General features: G+C 53.8%; 1 protein-coding gene across 3 annotated transcripts in view; it reads left to right on the forward strand.

Moving 5' to 3' along the window:
• Nucleotides 1-2,274: 2,274 nt before the first annotated feature.
• TSPAN9 (tetraspanin 9) overlaps nucleotides 2,275-14,003 on the forward strand; it is a 189,915-nt gene continuing 178,186 nt past the window's right edge. The window contains exons 1-2 of one of the 3 annotated variants that reach the window (XM_047740919.1): nucleotides 2,275-2,414; nucleotides 7,129-7,195. The gene's annotated coding sequence lies outside the window, so the exon portion shown is untranslated. The remainder of the gene's footprint in view (nucleotides 2,415-7,128; nucleotides 7,196-14,003) is intronic. The other 2 variants (XM_047740917.1, XM_047740918.1) reach the window with 2 other exon arrangements.

Below are 14,003 nucleotides of genomic sequence, written 5' to 3' on the forward strand. Positions count from 1 at the left end.
ACGACCAGTGCTGGAAGGAGCTGTTTGGAGTACTGCCTTTGTTCATAGTTAAAGTGTCATATAATTTTTTTTTCCCCCAAACCAAGCTATTTTGAGAGTGAAAGGGGGACTATTAAAAAGGCGAAAGATTTATGCGATCTGAAGAGAAACCAGAGTATTGAAAGGGGGACTATTAATAACTATGCCAGGACAAGTAGAGTAAATGGATTGTGGCCTGACAACCTGGATATAGTCACCTTATCAATAGGATAATTATTCCTCAGCGTTTCCAGAATCTCCAGGGCAGAAATGCAATGATGTTCCTCAGAAGTCCGCTACAGGGAACAGGGTGGCTCCGTGCTTTTGGGAGCTCCTGCCTAAGCGTGTCTTGCCTCCTTGTCAGGTCAATTATTTGAGTTTTGTCCTCAACAGACATGAGCAGCCTCACAAACTGCAAGTCCCCTTGGCTGCCTTTGTGTTCAATAATTCCATATCCCCTACAGCTTTTCCTTACGTGGTTTTCTTACAGCTGTAAACCCATCTGGGGGCACTGAGTCCCCCCAAATCTGGATGTGTTAACGGAGGACAAAAACCACTTTCTGGGGTTTTGCTGAGGGACCTCTAAGGTTTCTCCATCTCTAAGGCTCCATAATTCTATTATTTCTGATTTGTCTTCCTTTAAAGGGCAGGAGGAAATTAACATTTGTTAGGCTCCCAGGATGCGTCAAATATTGTGCTCTTTTTTTTTTTAGATTTTATTTATTTCAGAGAGAGAAAGAGAGAGCACAAGCAGGAGGAGTGGCAGGAAGAGGAAGAGGAGAAAGCAGGCACCCCACTGAGCAGGGAGCCCATGGGGGCTCTATCCTAGAACCCAGGCATCATGACCCGAGCGGAAGGCAGATGCTTAACAGACTGAGCCACCCAGGCGCCCCAAATATTGTGCTTTTGCCTCCATCATCTCCTCAACCCTGTGGCATTGGTACTAAGCAGTCACATCTCACAGGTAAGGAAACTGAGGCCTAGAGAGGTCACAACCCATAAGAGGCCGCGAACCAGGATTCCCTTCCGGGTCTGTAGAGCTCCAAAGCCCCTTGGTCACTTGCGCAGCAGTCTGCCTCTCTTTGTTTTTACAGGAGCACCTGCTCCAGTGCAGGAATCTCTAGCAAGTCCCTTTCCCTCCCTGGGTCTCAGTTTCCTCTTCTGGAAGCTGGGCAGAGCTAGCAATCTTGTGCTAAAGGGCTGCTCCGTGACTGGAGACATTGGGGTCCGTGGGGGTTAGTGTAGGAAGACTCTGGGTGGGGGGCCGTGATCAAGGCTTTGAAGGAAGTAAAGGGGAGTCAGAGGGAGGAGGATTATTTGATTATGTAATGGACACTAGCAAGGCTGTGAGTGCATAAAGGGGAGGGGGCCCAGGAGATGAGTAGGAGCTGCCAGTCCAATTAGGAGAGGCCAAGGGGACCCTGGTGATTACAGTCAGGTTTAAAAACTCTGACCCAACTCATACTCAGCCCACCACCGTGCACGTGGGCAGCACTGCTTCTGCCTGACGACAATAATGCTGAGAAGCGACGGCTGTTCAGCCTCACTTCGGAAAAGGGTCGAGGCCTTCTGGCTTCCAGAATCCAGGCTCCGTAAGGCCTATCGAAAGTGCTGGGCCAGAGATGCCTCCCTGGAATTTTTCCTGCTTCAACCCAGCTCCTCCGCCACACGGTGCCCTTTACCCGCACTTGGAGGCCTTTCGCTCCTGGGGAGACAGATAGCCGCTCCTCCTCTAGGGTATCTCCGGACAGGGTCACTACACACCCGCGTCGTCAACATCTCAATCGGTCCGCCCCGAATACCCGGGACGGATTTCTCAGGCGTGGGGGAGGAGGCGGGAGGCCGGCCTGCGCAGCTCGCGGGGTACAACGGCGACCCAGGCCGCGACGGCCCTCTGGGCGGGGCGAGCGCGCGGACTCCCGGGCCCCGACCGCTCCCTCCCCACGACTGCTCGCGGCGGCGGCCCGGGCCGGCGTGGGGTAGCGGACCGGCGTCGCGCGGACGGTTCGGCGGAGCGGCCGGTCGGGACCCCGCGGCGGGAGGGGAGGAAGGCTTCCGGAAGGAAGCTCACAGGGCGGCCACGCCTGGCCCGGGACGCCGGTGCCCAGCGCGGCCGTGGGCTCCCTGCGGGCTCTCTCCGGCCCGCACGGAGCGGGGCGACCCCCGGGACCGAGTACGGCTCGCTCCCTGGGTTCCGATCCCTCCCTCCGCGATCGAGTTGCTGCCCCCTCGGCCCCGCCCCGCCCCACGGCCGGCCCCGCCCCGCGGCCTCGCCATTCCCGGGCAGGCCCCGCCCCCCGCCGCGAGCCCCCCCACTCCGGCCCCGCCCCCCGTTTCCGCTGGCTGCGGCGTTGCGGGAGCGGGAGTGAGCCGGGACCCCACGTTCTCCGAGCTCGGTGAGTGCGGCCCGGGGCGGTCGGGCGGCGGGCTGGGGACCCGGGAGCGCGAGACCTTGTAGGGCTCGGGCCGGCTGTGGGCGGGCCAGGCCAGCCCGCGCCCGGGTCCCCATCGTGGGGAGCGGCTCGGGGGCGCCCCGGGGAGGGGTGACGGGAGGGCGGCAGTGGGCGAGCCGAGAGGAAGGGATGGGGTAGGCGCCGTGTGAGGACGCGGGAAGCGGCTGGGGAAGGGGTGTAATAGAGGGGCCGGGGCCCCGTAATAGAGCGAAGAGGGCTCTGCTGGGGGAGAGGCTTGGAGGAAGACCCTTTGAGAGAGGGGCTGCGGGAGAGCGGACAGCGGAATCCCGAGTGAAGGGATGGGAGGGCTGTAGGATGCATTAGAAAGGGAGAGCCCCAGAGCTGTCCAGGCTTTCTGACTGTGTGGCCCAGTGGACCGGCTTGGGGTAGTCCCTAGAGCGCCCCCAGGGGAGGTGGGGGCTCCAGCAGGGCTGGGATGCTGCCTGTGTCCCCCCCCCACACACCCCTGACCACTCCTTGGGCCACCGCTGGCAGATCGGCAGTCACAGTGACAGGGCTTTGGCACACCCCGAGTTCCAAGATGTAGTCCATCTGTGCGTCCAAGTTTGGGACTTTAAAAAACTTTCTTGTGGTTACGGGGAAAAAAAAAAAAAAAGTCCAAACAAGAAACTGGCTTGTTATGTGAGCAGAATTTATACTTATGTATCTCGGAACTGGAATCTTTGATTGTCCTCTTTTTGAAAAAGAAGATATTGACCTCTTCCCTGACTCCTCCCCAAATGCCTGTACTGTCTGGGCCAACCTGCAGCATTGGAATAATATGGGGTCGCCTGGGTTGTGTCAACCTTTCCTCCCCATCCCAAAAATGAGGATAAGAGGGCAGCAGCTCACTTCCCTTTGGTTCAGGGGAGCAAACTCATTATATGAGGGTGTCCTTCTGACCTGTAGCTGTCCTCTTCTCTGAGGTGACTCAGGTATTTCCTCCTCCAGGAAGCTTTCCTGGACTAGTGGAGAAAACTGAGGACTCATGCTCTGATCCCTGTATACCCGCCAGCTTCCCTCTCTCTACTAAAAATAGCCACAGAGAATGTTTTCTATGTATGTTCTGCTATAAAGATGTGCAGTCAGCTTGTCACCATAAGTAATGGGGAGGGGAGGCGAGGTATTATGGATAATTTCAAACAATGGACTGGACAAATCATTTATATTTAGCTAAGGAATGCAGCCAGGGAGGCAGACATTCACGGAGCTTCCTATCTTCCACCTGGTCCCGGCAGGGCTGATGCAGCTGGGCTTTGGGTTGGGGATGAGGGGGGGAATGGGACTGGGGTGGATGAAACTGGAGGGTAAATCAGCTCTGTACTTACTCATTGAAGACCTGCTGTGCGCAAGGCCCCCGAACAGCTGAAAATAGACCAGAATGGAATGGGATTTATTTTTCTTTTGGTTTGACTAAATCAGATTTTAATCTTTAAATCTATGAACAGATATTTAGCATTGCTAACAATGACCAGTGTTTATAAAGTAATTTGTAGTTGGCCAAGTGCTTTCCCTGCACATTAGCTGTATATAATTTTATTTGAGCCACACGTTCTTTTTAATTGCCTTCTTACAGATTGGAAAAATGAAGCGCAGAGAGGGTCAATGACTTCTGTGAGGTTACAGAACTGATTAGGTAGAAGAAGCAGAACTTGAACCCGTGGCTTCTGACTCCCCCCAACCCCCTCACCCCCGCCATGTGTTTTGCATTATGCTGTGCTGTCTCTGCCATTCTTCCCCACTGAGTCTGTGGAGTGCTGGGCTCTGCTCTTAGCTCTAATACCATCTGTTTGTGCAGCCCTGGGCATGTTACCTCCCCTTTTCAGCTCTGTGTTTTGGAGGGTTACTGGATTAAAACGTTTCTAGAGTCTCTTCCTGTATTAGATAATTGACCAAAAAAATGCTAATGGCAGCCAATCAGTCAAGCAATAAGTGCACCCTATTTAAAATTTTTTTAATTGTGGTATAAAACATAACAAAATGTACCATCTTAGCCGTTTTAAAATGTAGAGTTCAGTCGTGGTAAGTATACTCACGCTGTTGTGCGGAAGATCTCCAGAACTTTTTCATCCTGCAGGACTGAAACCGAAGGCCCATTAAACAGTAGCGCTCCGTTTCTTCCCCCCACCAAACCACAGTTCTCCTTAGTGTGCTTTATTGTTCTCCTACTGTGTGCTCAGTACATGTTGGCCTTGAGGAATTAGTAAGGCCAGTTGTGGAGAAGCAGCTCAGCTCAAATGGGAGGGCCTTGGGCCTGTGGTAGCTGGCTGGAGAATGGCCCTTATCCCAGCCTCCCCGTCTGTAATTCCAGTCCCTACTGCATTGTTAAGTGAGTGAGTGAGTGCGTGAGGCCTTGGGCAAGTGCCTCACCTCTTGCAGCTTTAGCTTCCTGCTTGCGAAAGGAAGATAACAATACCAAGCTCTCAGGGCTATTAGAAGGAGCAATGAGATAGCTTCGGGCCTCACACACAGCAGGTGTGCAATAAATAGTGGTTGTTATTTATAACCTAGCTGAGGAGATTAATAAGCTCAGAGCAAGAGAGGACAAGACTTCTTTTCTTCTACCATTAAAGCCCAGGCCTCGTGTGATTGTCATCCTCACTGATTAAGAGGGAATGGATCAAATCCAGGTACCCTAGCCTGGCCCTCAGCATCCTTCCTATCCATCCCCAGCCTTCCTGTCAAGCCTTATCTCCCGGCCTTCTCCCCCAGGGACCCTCAGTTCCAGCCAAACTCCTCTCCCAAGCATGCTTTGCTCATTCCTTCTCTGTCCCTGAGTTCACACAGTTCCGGTTTTCTGGAGTGCTCTTCACCACCCCAACCTCCCCCTCTTTCAAGACCCTACTCATGATTGAGTTCCTTCCTGGAGCCTTCCTGGGCCACCCATCCCCAAATCACCTCTTTTGCCTTGGAACTCCTCTGGCATTTTCTGTCTTGGCTTTTACACACTGCCCGGGGTGATTCTTTAGTGAATTCCACAAGCACCGAATGTGTCATAGTACAAGAGTCTGGTCTAAATTCCCATGATGCAAAAATGAAAAAACGTAAAGGCCCTTGTGTTCATGGGGTGTATAATGCAGGAAAGGTTAAGAAAGGGCTTCAAAAAGTGGCAATTCAAGGTATAAGGTGTGTGGCCTACGGTATTGTGGGGGTTCAGACAGGGGGATTGGTCACCGCAATTCTGGAGCAGCACCTCACGCAGCAGGTGGTGTTCGATGTGAACTTGGAAGAGTGGCTTGCAGTTCAGAAGTAAGAAGGATCAGTGTGCAGAGAGGTGCTGAGAGCGTGGGCTGAGAGATGAGTGGGTTGTGTGAAGGGAAGCAGAGGAGAAAAGCCTGGACAGGTAGACAGTGGGTCTATTGTGATGGCCGCACACGCGCAGCCCAGGAATTCCATCCGTCCACCCATCCATTCACCCATCTTTCCGTCCACGCTAAGCCGAGTGCCCACCATGTGCAGGCGCTGAGCTGCTGTTGGGGAGACAGAAGTCAACACTGGGAGGCCCGGGAACTCTGTGGGTTCTGGCATAGGGGCTGCAGAGGCAGGGCTAGGGCTAAGGAGGGAGAGTCTGGGGTCTGGGAAAGGGGAAAATCATGGTGGGGAGAGCACTGGACAGCTGTGAGGAATGGCAAGGAGAGGAGCTGGACGGGGATTGTTTTGGAGGTGGAGCAGAGGGCTGAGTCGGATGGGGCTGGTGAGGAAACAAGGAAGGGGGTTGGACTGAAGCGGATTCTAAGCTGGCTGGCTGTCGGTGGGGAGCGCCGTTTGCTGTTCACAGTGCTTACCAACATTCTCCAAGTAGATCGGAAGCCCCTTCTGGACGTGGATTGCAGCTCCTGTGTGTTCTTCCTGGCCCAGTGCTCACTGCTGAGTGGCACAGAGTGGGCACAGTGTGGACCTCTGAAATGGTCCTCAGGAAATGAATCCTGCACCTTCTGCAATGCCAGATTTGCATCCATGGCAATATGTACTTGTACAGGGGCCTTTTTCCAGAGTCACGTTCTGCCGAGAGCCAAATGTCTCCTGTATATATTTTCATTGCCCGAGTTAACTACCCTTCCAGCCTCGCTCCGGTTTTCTCTCTCCCTTGATGGCCATTTTCTGCTGCAATGTTGTAGCTCCACAAGATAACCGTGGATGTGGTGGAGGTGGGAAGAACGACATGGCCTATTCCTTTCCATCGGCCCCTCAGGTAGGGTTTGTGAGTCAGAGTCCCGTCTCAGTAAAGTTATATCGTCGTACAGATCTTGAAACTTCAGATCATTTGTCAGGGGTCGGAATTACAGATGTTAAACCCTCGATGCCAAGGGTCTACCCAGGGCTGGCATGGATAGGTTTGGCGTGGATAGGTTTAAGGTGGATACAGTACCTCTGTAACTGCCCGTAGCAGACATCACTAATCGATCACACCATCGTAACTGGGGAGCTGGGGCTCAGGTTCTGCGCGTGATTCTTCAGTCACCCACTGTTAGCGGAGTGGCATTGGCACCGCAGTTGAAACCAGTTTCAGGCGCCTTCTGTGTCTGTTGATTGAATAGATTCTCAGGAGGAGGCTGCTTCCCCAAAGGGTGGCCGTTGTTGGACACAATTCACCCTGGAGTGGCTTCCCAGCAGAGTGATGACCTAATTTTTTTTTTTTTTTTTAACCTTCCTGCAGGAATATCCTGGGATCTTCTCTTATCTGTCAGCGGCCAAGGGGTTTTGCAGGCAATTCAAAGGAACAGGTAGGTCTGGGCTGGTTGTGTGGTCTCTGAAAGTGTGTGTTAGAAACCGTCTCAAGTCTCCTGTGCCCTTAACTGTGGATTGGGGAGGGAGGGCAGAATGGGACGCTGATATTTTCTAGATGTCTCTCTGTCGTTGATCTTGACTTTGAATTGATAAGCTCCTTCAATGGGGCTTTGGGGGCTAAGGAGACAGTTATTCCCCTCCCCACTATTTCTGACTGCCAGTTGGGGTAGTGCTCTCAACTTTTTTCCTAGCCATCCTGATTACAGGGAGGAGACCTAGGGAAGTAGGAGAGGCCTATAACTTCCTGCTTCCTGTCTCCTCCCAGCAGGCTTGGGGGCCAGGGTGGAGGACCTCCCCCTAGCTGGCCAGAAAAGAATCTAGGGGAATCTGGCCAATCCTACCTATTTCTGCCCCTTCATACTGGCCCTCTGGGTGGCCCCTGGCCCTCCCCAGGATCCTAATCTCTGCTCGCAGAGGCTCCTGGGGTCTTGCCGATAGCTTCTTTTGTTCTCAGCACTTGCGCATCAAGGGCCCCCCACGCCCGCTGGAGCTAGGCAGGAGCTCTTAGGCAGGTAGGCAGCCCTGGTGGATGGGGCTGATTCAGGTTCCCTGGGGTTGCTGCTTACAGACCTGGGCCTTTTTGTGTTTTAATTTATGTGTGTTTTATCTGGCGGCTCCCTCCTGCTGGGTGATTTGTAAACCTCTCACCTTCCAAGAATTCAGCAGTGTGGGGGTGGGGAGGGGGGCAGAGGGTGGAAGGGTGGTGCTGGCTGACTGCTCACCTTGCCAGAGGATTCCTTTCTCTCTGAGTTCCGGGGGAGGTGCTAAGCTGGCCCCCAGTGGCCGGACCTCTTCTTGTCCTGCCATACTTTGCATATCATACTTAGGATGCCCGCGCTCACATTTGTCACCATCCCCAGGGAGCCTCTGTTTCAGACTCTTTATGTCTACAATGAATTTAACTGAAGTCCTATCACATCTTACTTTAAACTTCACTGATTTCACCCAGATCCTTCGAGGTAGCCCTCGTTTGCCCCCACATTACAGGGGCTGCAGCGGGTCGGGGCAGGGCCAAGACCACATCTGGAGTGGGAGGTGGGGCAGGGATTCCAGGCCGAACAGCCTGACGCCTGCAGCCCCTGCCCTTCCCACTGCAGACCTGCCGCCCCTCCTGGTGGCTCCTGAGAATTGTGCCCGGGTCGTCCTCTGGCCTGCTGCGCGGCAGGAATGCCAGAGCTCCCATTTTAAGTCTTCCCCCCTCCTCCCAGGGGCCGGGGTGGGGTGTCTGCTTTCACGTTGCAGCTCTGGGATTTGGAGCACGGCCTGCGGATGGACAGCGGCACAGGCCCGCCGGGCCCAGCAGCCTGAGCTGTAGGAGAAGTCTGGTGGGGAGCAGGCGGCAGGGAGGGGAAAGGCTGGAGGACTCAGCACCTCCTGGCCGCACGCAGGACCGCCTGGCCACACGCGGGACCGCCTGGCCTGTAGTGGAGACTCTATGGGGCCTGCTCTTGAGGGGAGTCCCGCCAGGGCAGAACATGGGGGCGAGCTTTCTGGGAGACAGATAGGTCCTGACATCACCAGTCGTTTCTGGCCAGAAGACCGTGGGGAGACCTGAGGGAGAGACCCTCCAGACAGGAAGTTTATTTTCTCCTATGGTCTTGGCCTCACAGGGCTTTGGTGTTGTCATTTCTCGTAGTGCTCTTGAGCCTCTGGGATGATGGCCAGCTCCTGGGATGGGGGGTTTCTCATGTGGCTCTGGCCTCTGCCCCTGATGGGCTTTGGGACCTTTGGCAAATGAGTTGCTTTCTTCAGGCTGGTTTCCTCACCTGCAGAATGGGGGCCCAAACAGTTCCTTTAGCTCTGACGAAGGTGGCCTCTGAGTGGGACGAGGGGGTTTTGGCTGCCAGTCCCAGGGTTTCCCAAATACGTCCTCCTCTCACAAGGGCCCTCTCTGCCTGGAGCCTAGAGGTGGATGGAGGAGGAAAGATTGAAGTTAATGATTAAACCGGAGGCCCTGATTTCTGAGGGAAGTCACTGGGGGCGAAGGTTGTTTACAGAGATGGTCTGTCAGGTTGGTAGTAGGGTCCGGCTGCCTGACTTCCGTCCCTTGCTGTGGCTCTGCTGCCGCTTTCATTTTGACTGCCTCCTACCCCTGCCTGATGCCTTTAGGAGCTAGAAAGTTCCACTGCTGTCCTCTAGCCGGATGAGTCAATAATTTCGACTTCAAGTATAGTCCCAGCATCATGAAACGAGAATATCTGCCTGGGTGTAGTCCAGCTTCCAAACCCTTTGCCTCCTCTCAAACCAGCAGCTCAACCTGAGCTGGTTGAGCCCGTGGTGAGCGGGACAGAGCCAGAAGGAGCCGCTCCGCTGGTTTGGAGCATCACCGTACGCATGCTTCAGTTTATACTCTCAGAAGTGAAATGTGAATTGTTTTCTGACTATTCATTGTTTAATACTATCTTTGCTTTTGAGTTTACCACACCCCTTCTCCCCTTGTCTTCCTTCTCACTCCCCACACAGTGGCTGGAAATGAATTGTACACTGAATACTCATTTACTTTTTGAGAGTCTTGTGACCCTTTTTATGTTCCGTGGTCAGTGTTCATTCAAATATCTGACTTTGTGATGGGGATGGGAAAGGAAAGGATGTGGATGGACAGCTGTCCAGGGGGTCTGAAGAGTCAGACGGCTCAGCAGGCCCCCTGGGAATACACCCCCTCCCCGCTTTTTTGGGGAGGCTTGACTCTCCCTGCAGGAAGGCTGAGGGTCCTGTAACCCTGGCACAGGATCTGAGTGAGTCTTGGCCTTGGCCTCAGCAGCGTAGGTCACTGCTAACCCTTACAGTTCCTTTGTGCACATTTGAAAAACTGCCCTTTCTCAGGTTAAAAAGAAAAATTAAAATGAATAAATGATTGTAAAACCTGGACAATGTCCAGCTGTGCCTGGGAAGTCTCCCGGAGCCCCTGTGGGCAGCATAGCCCAGGCTGTCTGCACCGGGATATGCGCACCACCTGCCACCCCATGGGGGCACACGTGGCCCACGGTGGCACAGTCTCCAACCACTCCCAGGGAAGGCTACGGTCGGGCTCTGAGTGGGGGCAAGGGCCTGGGGAGAGGCCTTTGAGAACAATGGCAAGGGGGAGGGAATGATGGGGGGCAGAGAGGGCTACTCTGAGCAAGGCTGGAACAAGGTGCGGCCAGGCATATGTCTGCGTGTGGGGGGGTTAGTCTGTGTGTGTTTGCCCCAGCGTGTGTGTGTGGCTGGGTGTGACTGTGTGGGTTTGTGTGGGAAGGAGTTCTCCAGCATGGTTCTGGGACTTGGGTGAGAGGCCCACCTGAGCCCTTTCAGTCCATCACCGCATACCTGTAATGTGAATGCCTCGTCCTTAGAGGGCGACCGCAGACTCAAACACAGCATCCGGCAGCCATTCCTGAGCACTCTCACTGGGCCGCCTGTCTCAGGGTGGAAACAGGCTGAGGGGCCTGCCACTCTCCGACAAGCCCTGAGGGTGGTGGCACCTGGGACAGAGGGAGCAGATTCTGCCCGAGCAGGTCCCCAGCCCCCATTTGGGCCGTGCCCTAGAAAAGGGCTCAGAGGGGCAGGGTGACTGGCTGGGTTTGAATGGAATGACATGTTGTGTTTTAGAGAAAGCGCGGTAGAGGTCTGGGCTTGCAATTTTCCACTTGTCTTAATCCTGAGAGATTCTAAACAGCTTTGTTTAAAAAACGACGTGCACATTGCAGCTGCCTGAGGGAGGAAGCGCTGTTGGGCCCCCCAGGAAGGCAATTAGGTTTGAAGCCAGAGTTTGGATCTGAATGCCGCCTGTGGGACTGGAGGTTGGGGATAGAGAGCCCTAGAGCATCCCCGAAGGCATGAGTCACTCTGAATTAGCAGCCGTTGCAAATTGGCTCCCACTTGCTGCTGGAGATGGGCAGGTGGGGAGGAACCTTCAGTTCAGGTCATCACCCACCATCCAGGCTGTGGGCACGGAGAAGGACGTGGGTTGGAACTATCTGTCTGGGCTCTTCCCTTCTCCCACAGTTGGCCAGAGAAGCTGGAGATGGTGGTGGTCAGCCTGCCTGTGTCTGTGAAGGCCCCCTTCAAGGGACCGTCGGTACCTGAAGTGCAGAGAGAATAGTATGGTACGCCATCCCATGTGGGGCAGGACTGGCTAGAACTTTCTCCGAGGACCCAAAGAGGAACCTGGGGGAGATCAGCCTGGGCCTTAAGGGAGGGGTGGGATTTCGAGAAGCAAAGGAAGGGGTTCTTTTAGGGTTTGCAGTAGTGGAGGTCTGGGTCGAGATGGGTGTGACCTGGAGATGAGCACAGGGAAGAAGGAGGGACATAGCTGGCAAGAGAGGGGGCTCCACACAGGGGTACCTTGAATGCCACCCAGAGGAGAGTCACATTCTAGGAGGCTAGCAATAGGGAGCCAGTGTTGGTCCCTGAATGGGGGAGTGACAGGCCGAAGGGGATGTTTTAGGAAAAATCATCTTGTGGCAGAATTCAGGGTGAATTTTTTTTTTTTTACATACTCTTCTTTGTTGTTGTTGCAAAAATAACAACAAATTCATTATAATAGTTGTGCCTTACATAAATTGTATAAAAGGAAAATCTCCTATAATCCTGCCCTTCAGAGATAGTCACTGTTAATACTTGGGTTTTTATTCTTTCCAGGTATGTTTATGAGTGACTGGTACCCAGCTGTCCACCTATTAACTTAACAATTTCCATAATAGAATTGTGTTACACTGACTGGCGGCTTCTTTAGCCATTTTTCCACATCAGTGCATAGAGAATGACCTCATTCTTGGGAAGAGCTGTGTGGACTTGCAGGATGAGTATGGTATTGATTGCTGATCGCCGCAGAACAAACCATCCCCAAATGTAGCAGACGAACACAGGAAACCTTTTGTTTGCTCCTGGTTCCGTGGCCTCGCCATTCCAGCCCGGCTCGGCTGGTCTCATTACCTAAGCTTGGTAATGCAGCGGCAGCCACCTGGGGCTCTGCGGGGCCCAGACAGGCTGGGAGCCTCTGCACCTGTCTGGTGATTGGTGCTCCTGCTCACTTGAGTCTGTTTTCTCCCCTCAAGGAACCTGGTCTTTCCGGTGCAAACTGGATCTCCAGGATGTCTTGGGATCTAGGCTCTGAGGTCTCACAGCGTAACATCCATCAGGTGCTTGGTCAAAGTGGGTCATAGGACTGGTTGGAACCCTGGGGCTGGGGAAAAGACTCCACCTCGTGAAGGCCCGTGTATACAGGGCTGGGAGGACAGGGATGTGCAGTCCCTTCATGTCCCCGCAAGGAAGAGAATTAGACTACTTGGGAATAGACCCCACTGGGCTTTGGGATACAGCACAGTCCTCTGCCCTTCCCAGCCCCACCCCCTTTACCATATGGGTCAACGTGGGAACCTGGCAGGGATAGGGCGCTTGACCTTGTTGGTTGACAGGTGTTGTTGGAGGTGGTGCGGGGCTCGTGCTGGCAGGGGCTTGGGGTCAACCTAGAATCTGGGCTCTGGAGCAGACAGCTTCTCGCGCTAGTGCTACCAGAGTTGTAGAAGGAGGGCTGGAAGTTCTGGAAGCTGCCAAGAGCTCGGCTGCTTAGTACCCCTTGCTGATTTTCATAGTGTCTGAAGAATGAGAGTCCCTGAGTGACAGCTCTTTAAGAAGCCAGCTGGCCACTCCAGATCCGAGCCTCGGCTGGGAATTCATTTATTCATCCACCAGCAAATACTACAGCTACAGTGCACCAGACTTTCTCCCCATCCTCTCGTAACCGCAGATGGGAAGGAAGAAGACCCGGGCCTGTATAGTTCACAGGCCTTCCTTCTCAGGCAGTGCGATGGACTTGACATTTGGACTTCCAACAGTGTATTTGTTTTGAAGGTTTTCTTATCACCTGCCACGGTAGCGCTTCTCTCCTGTGAAATGTCACAAGTGGCCAGGAGGCAGAAGGAAACAAGGGAAGAGGCAGCTCCGGGTTCTCAGTGAACCCCCCATTCTAGCTTAGATGATTCCGCAGCAGGACTGCTGGTGAAGTCCTCGTCGGCACTGATCATTCATCAAACTTACCTCTCCCCGGAGATTGTAGAGGGGACTCGATGAAATATACTTTCCTAGCACAACAATGTTCTTTGGCCTGTCATCTGCCTCATGGTTTGTGCATTCATCAAATGAGAACAAAGGCGGAGTGGGGTTTCACATTTGAAAACCCCTTGGTGTTTTATTTTCTCCCCACTGCCTCTCAGCGTCTCTTGGAAAAGAAATGTTTTGTGGCGTAAAGATTCTCTGTGAAAGTGCAGTCCACACTGTGTGGCTCGGTCTCTGGGTCATTCTTCTTCCTCCTGCTCTACCGTGCTGTGGGGACACTGACCCAGCTCGGCGAGAGAAGCGGGTGAGGAGCGTGGGGAAGGGTAAGTGGCCGCACCAGGCTTGGAGCCACCTGGATGCGTCGGGGGACCCGGGATCCCAGCACTGGGCTACTGTTGGGGGGTTAATGATGTCTGATCAGCTCACAGGGTGGACTGCGCACCAGCGTTTAGGGTTGAGGAAAAACGAGCAAAGCTTAGTCTGCAAACCTTGAGAAATCTGGGATCACAGCAAGAAAAGAGACCTCAGCAACTCCTTTTGGCTGAGGAATTGGAAAAAACTGGATGAAAGACCTTAGCCTGCTTCATCTGAGAGTTTGCTTCTTGAAGCGTATATAGAGTAGGTACCTCCCCCATAAGTGGATCCAAGAGGCCTTTCCCTGATTCTCTGCCCATCCCTCCACTCAGTTTCAGGTTCTCTGTAGATAGG

Source organism: Lutra lutra, chromosome 8 (assembly GCF_902655055.1).
Source record: "Lutra lutra chromosome 8, mLutLut1.2, whole genome shotgun sequence".
NCBI lineage: Eukaryota > Metazoa > Chordata > Mammalia > Carnivora > Mustelidae > Lutra > Lutra lutra.